The following is a 6,055-nucleotide window of genomic DNA, read 5'->3' as shown; positions in this document are numbered from 1 at the left end:
CCGATGATGGCCTACCCCAGACTAACTCTCCCCTAACTGGGCCGATTGTGCGCCGCCCTATGGGAAAGATTAACAGATTAATGGACAGAGAGAGACAGTAAGACATAGAGAGACAGTAAGACAGATAGAGACAGTAAGACATAGAGAGACAGTAAGACATAGAGAGACAGTAAGACATAGAGAGACAGTAAGACAGAGAGAGACAGAAAGACAGAGAGAGACAGAAAGACAGAGAGAGACAGTAAGACATAGAGAGACAGTAAGACAGATAGAGACAGTAAGACATAGAGAGACAGTAAGACATAGAGAGACAGTAAGACATAGAGAGACAGTAAGACAGAGAGAGACAGAAAGACAGAGAGAGACAGAAAGACAGAGAGAGACAGTAAGACATAGAGAGACAGTAAGACAGATAGAGACAGTAAGACATAGAGAGACAGTAAGACATAGAGAGACAGTAAGACATAGAGAGACAGTAAGACAGAGAGAGACAGAAAGACAGAGAGAGACAGAAAGACAGAGAGAGACAGTAAGACATAGAGAGACAGTAAGACAGATAGAGACAGTAAGACATAGAGAGACAGTAAGACATAGAGAGACAGTAAGACATAGAGAGACAGTAAGACAGAGAGAGACAGAAAGACAGAGAGAGACAGAAAGACAGAGAGAGACAGTAAGACAGAGAGAGACAGTAAGACATAGAGAGACAGTAAGACAGATAGAGACAGTAAGACATAGAGAGACAGTAAGACATAGAGAGACAGTAAGACAGAGAGACAGTAAGACAGAGAGAGACAGAAAGACAGAGCGAGACAATAAGACATAGAGAGACAGAAAGACATAGAGAGACAGTAAGACATAGAGGACAGTAAGACATAGAGAGACAGTAAGACATAGAGAGACAGTAAGACATAGAGAGACAGTAAGACAGAGCGAGACAGTAAGACATAGAGGACAGTAAGACAGAGAGAGACAGTAAGACAGAGAGAGACAGAAAGACAGAGCGAGACAGTAAGACATAGAGAGACAGAAAGACAGAGAGAGACAGTAAGACAGAGAGAGACAGTAAGACATAGAAGACAGTAAGACATAGAGAGACAGAAAGACAGAGCGAGACAGTAAGACATAGAGAGACAGAAAGACAGAGAGAGACAGTAAGACAGAGAGAGACAGTAAGACATAGAAGACAGTAAGACATATAGAGACAGTAAGACAGAGAGAGACAGTAAGACATAGAAGACAGTAAGACATAGAGAGACAGTAAGACATAGAGGACAGTAAGACAAAGAGAGACAGTAAGACAGAGAGAGACAGTAAGACATAGAAGACAGTAAGACATAGAGAGACAGTAAGACATAGAGAGACAGTAAGACATAGAGAGACAGTAAGACAGAGCGAGACAGTAAGACATAGAGGACAGTAAGACAGAGAGAGACAGTAAGACAGAGAGAGACAGAAAGACAGAGCGAGACAGTAAGACATAGAGAGACAGAAAGACAGAGAGAGACAGTAAGACAGAGAGAGACAGTAAGACATAGAAGACAGTAAGACATAGAGAGACAGAAAGACAGAGCGAGACAGTAAGACATAGAGAGACAGAAAGACAGAGAGAGACAGTAAGACAGAGATAGACAGTAAGACATATAGAGACAGTAAGACAGAGAGAGACAGTAAGACATAGAAGACAGTAAGACATAGAGAGACAGTAAGACAAAAAGAGACAGTAAGACAGAGAGAGACAGTAAGACATAGAAGACAGTAAGACATAGAGAGACAGTAAGACATAGAGGACAGTAAGACAAAGAGAGACAGTAAGACATAGAGGACAGTAAGACAGAGAGAGACAGCGAGACAGTAAGACAGAGAGAGACAGTAAGACAGAGAGAGACAGTAAGAAGAGAGAGAGACAGTAAGACAGAGAGAGACAGTAAGACAGAGAGAGAGACAGTAAGAGAGGAAGAGACATTAAGACAGGTACAAGGGGAGAGAGAATTAGGTGGAGAGAGAGAGAGAGAGAGACAGGGATAGAGAGAGAGAATGAGGTGGAGAGAGAGAGAGAGACGGGGATAGAGAGAGTGAATGAGGTGGAGAGAGAGAGAGAGAGAGAGAGAGAGAGAGAGACGGGGATAGAGAGAGAGAATGAGGTGGAGAGAGAGAGAGAGAGACACGGGGATAGAGAGAGAGAATGAGGTGGAGAGAGAGAGAGAGACACGGGGATAGAGAGAGAGAATGAGGTGGATAGAGAGAGAGAGAGAGAGAGAGAGAGAGAGACGGGATAGAGAGAGTGAATGAGGTGGAGAAAGAGAAAGAGAGAGAGAGAGAGAGAGAGAGAGAGAGAGACAGGGATAGAGAGATAGAATGAGGTGGAGAGAGAGAGACAGGGATAGAGAGAGTGAATGAGGTGGAGAGAAAGAGAGAGAGAGAGAGAGAGAGAGTGAATGAGGTGGAGAGAAAGAGAGAGAGAGAGAGTGAATGAGGTGGAGAGAGAGAGAGAGAGACACGGGGATAGAGAGAGAGAATGAGGTGGAGAGAGAGAGAGAGACAGGGATAGAGAGAGAGAATGAGGTGGAGAGAGAGAGACAGGGGCAGAGAGAGTGAATGAGGTGGAGAGAAAGAGAGAGATGGGGATAGAGAGAGTGAATGAGGTGGAAAGAGAGAAAGACAGGGGCATAGAGAGAGAGAGAGAGAGAGAGAGAGAGAGAGAGACAGAGAGACAGAGAGAGAGAGAGAGAGAGAGAGAGACACGGGGATAGAGAGAGTGAATGAGGTGGAGAGAGAGAGAGAGACAGGGATAGAGAGAGAGAATGAGGTGGAGAGAGAGAGACAGGGGCAGAGAGAGTGAATGAGGTGGAGAGAAAGAGAGAGAGAGAGAGAGAGACGGGGATAGAGAGAGTGAATGAGGTGGAGAGAAAGAGAGAGAGAGAGACAGGGATAGAGAGAGAGAATGAGGTGGAGAGAGAGAGAGAGACAGGGGCAGAGAGAGTGAATGAGGTGGAAAGAGAGAAAGACAGGGGCATAGAGAGAGAGAGAGAGAGAGAGAGAGAGAGAGCGAGAGAGAGAGAGAGAGTGACAGAGAGACAGAGACAGAGAGAGAGAGAGAGAGACAGAGACAGAGACAGAGAGAGAGAGTGAATGCTAAAAGAGAATGCCTGAGAATGATAGGTATGCGATTGGAAGTGACCAGCCCACCACCAGCTGTGCGTGTCGTGTTGTGCGAGACAGTGAATGGTACACACACACATACACAAAGTATCCAATGGTCATACTTGAGGAAAAGTAAAGATAGCTTTTAATAGAAAATGACTCAAGTAAAGTGAAAGTCAACCAGTAAAATACCACTTTTGTTTAAATATACTTAAGGATCAAAAGTAAATGTAATTGCTAAAATATAGTATCAAAAGTAAAATAATAAATCATTTAAAATGTTTTATATTAAAAAACCAAACGGCACCAAATTATATTTATATAGTTTATTTACAGAGCATCAGATGTTCTCTGTTTAGTGAGTCCACCAGATCAGAGGCAGGGGCTCCAACATGCAGACATCAGATGTTCTCTGTTTAGTGAGTCCACCAGATCAGAGCCAGGGGCTCCAACATGCAGACATCAGATGGTCTCTGTTTAGTGAGTCCACCAGATCAGAGCCAGGGGCTCCAACATGCAGACATCAGATGTTCTCTGTTTAGTGAGTCCACCAGATCAGAGCCAGGGGCTCCAACATGCAGACATCAGATGTTCTCTGTTTAGTGAGTCCACCAGATCAGAGGCAGGGGCTCCAACATGCAGACATCAGATGTTCTCTGTTTAGTGAGTCCACCAGATCAGAGGCAGTAGGGATGACCAGGGATGTTCTCTGTTTAGTGAGTCCACCAGAACAGAGGCAGTAGGGATGACCAGGGATGTTCTCTGTTTAGTGAGTCCACCAGATCAGAAGCTGTAGGGACGACCAGGGATGTTCTCTGTTTAGTGAGTCCACCAGATCAGAAGCTGTAGGGACGACCAGGGATGTTCTCTGTTTAGTGAGTCCACCAGATCAGAGGCAGTAGGGACGACCAGGGATGTTCTCTGTTTAGTGAGTCCACCAGATCAGAAGCTGTAGGGACGACCAGGGATGTTCTCTGTTTAGTGAGTCCACCAGATCAGAGGCAGTAGGGACGACCAGGGATGTTCTCTGTTTAGTGAGTCCACCAGATCAGAAGCTGTAGGGACGACCAGGGATGTTCTCTGTTTAGTGAGTCCACCAGATCAGAGGCAGTAGGGACGACCAGGGATGTTCTCTGTTTAGTGAGTCCACCAGATCAGAGGCAGTAGGGATGACCAGGGATGTTCTCTGTTTAGTGAGTCCACCAGATCAGAGGCAGTAGGGATGACCAGGGATGTTCTCTGTTTAGTGAGTCCACCAGATCAGAGGCAGTAGGGATGACCAGGGATGTTCTCTGTTTAGTGAGTCCTCCAGATCAGAGGCAGTAGGGATGACCAGGGATGTTCTCTGTTTAGTGAGTCCACCAGATCAGAGGCAGTAGGGATGACCAGGGATGTTCTCTGTTTAGTGAGTCCTCCAGATCAGAGGCAGTAGGGATGACCAGGGATGTTCTCTGTTTAGTGAGTCCTCCTGATCAGAGGCAGTAGGGATGACCAGGGATGTTCTCTGTTTAGTGAGTCCTCCAGATCAGAGATGGTAGGGATGACCAGGGATGTTCTCTTGATAAGTGTGTGAATTGGGGGGGAGTAGGGTTATATCCTTCCTGTTTGGCCCTGTCCGGGGGTGTCCTCGGATGGGGCCACAGTGTCTCCTGACCCCTCCTGTCTCAGCCTCCAGTATTTATGCTGCAGTAGTTTATGTGTCGGGGGGCTAGGGTCAGTTTGTTATATCTGGAGTACTTCTCCTGTCCTATTCTGTGTCCTGTGTGAATCTAAGTGTGCATTCTCTAATTCTCTCCTTCTCTCTTTCTTTCTCTCTCTCGGAGGACCTGAGCCCTAGGACCATGCCCCAGGACTACCTGACATGATGACTCCTTGCTGTCCCCAGTCCACCTGACCGTGTTGCTGCTCCAGTTTCAACTGTTCTGCCTTATTATTATTCGACCATGCTGGTCATTTATGAACATTTGAACATCTTGGCCATGTTCTGTTATAATCTCCACTCGGCACAGCCAGAAGAGGACTGGCCACCCCACATAGCCTGGTTCCTCTTTAGGTTTCTTCCTAGGTTTTGGCCTTTCTAGGGAGTTTTTCCTGGCCACCGTGCTTCTACACCTGCATTGCTTGCTGTTTGGGGTTTTAGGCTGAGTTTCTTTACAGCACTTTGAGATATCAGCTGATGTACGAAGGGCAATATAAATAAAATTGATATCAGCATCATGATTGGACCATTTTCCTGTCTTGCTAATCATTCAAAATGTAACTTAAGTAGTACTTTCACATATTTTTTATTTAAGTACTTTACACACACACACACACACACACACACACACACACACACACACACACACACACACACACACACAGGAGCCTGTTGCACATGAACCAGAAACCGAAGAGGCCTTGGTCACGCTCTGGTTTCATGAATCAAGGGTTCCTCACACCTCCAATCACACTTATTCTGAATCTCCATGAACAGTTTCCAAACACTGTGACCTACTGTGACCTACTGTGACCTTCTGTGACCTACTGTGACCTTCTGTGACCTACTGTGACCTACTGTGACCTTCTGTGACCTACTGTGACCTACTGTGACCTACTGTGACCCACTGTGACCCACTGTGACCTACTGTGACCTACTGTGACCCACTGTGACCCACTGTGACCTACTGTGACCTACTGTGACCTTCAAGTAAAAATGAGCCGATTTATGGTGGATATGATCTTCTAAGTTAACACTCTTCTGTCTGGTCAGATTTTCGTTCATCGTCGAAGGAATGAGCGTTACACCGAGGCCTGTACTCTGAAGCAGGATCGATTTGGAGGTGGAGGGTCCGTCATGGTGTGTCACAGCATCATCGGACTGAGCTTGTTGTCATTGCAGGCAATCTCAACGCTGTGCGTTACAGGGAAG

Source organism: Oncorhynchus nerka, linkage group LG8, assembly GCF_034236695.1.
Source record: "Oncorhynchus nerka isolate Pitt River linkage group LG8, Oner_Uvic_2.0, whole genome shotgun sequence".
Taxonomy (NCBI): Eukaryota; Metazoa; Chordata; class Actinopteri; order Salmoniformes; family Salmonidae; genus Oncorhynchus; species Oncorhynchus nerka.
Note: the sequence above shows the minus strand (reverse complement) of the source record.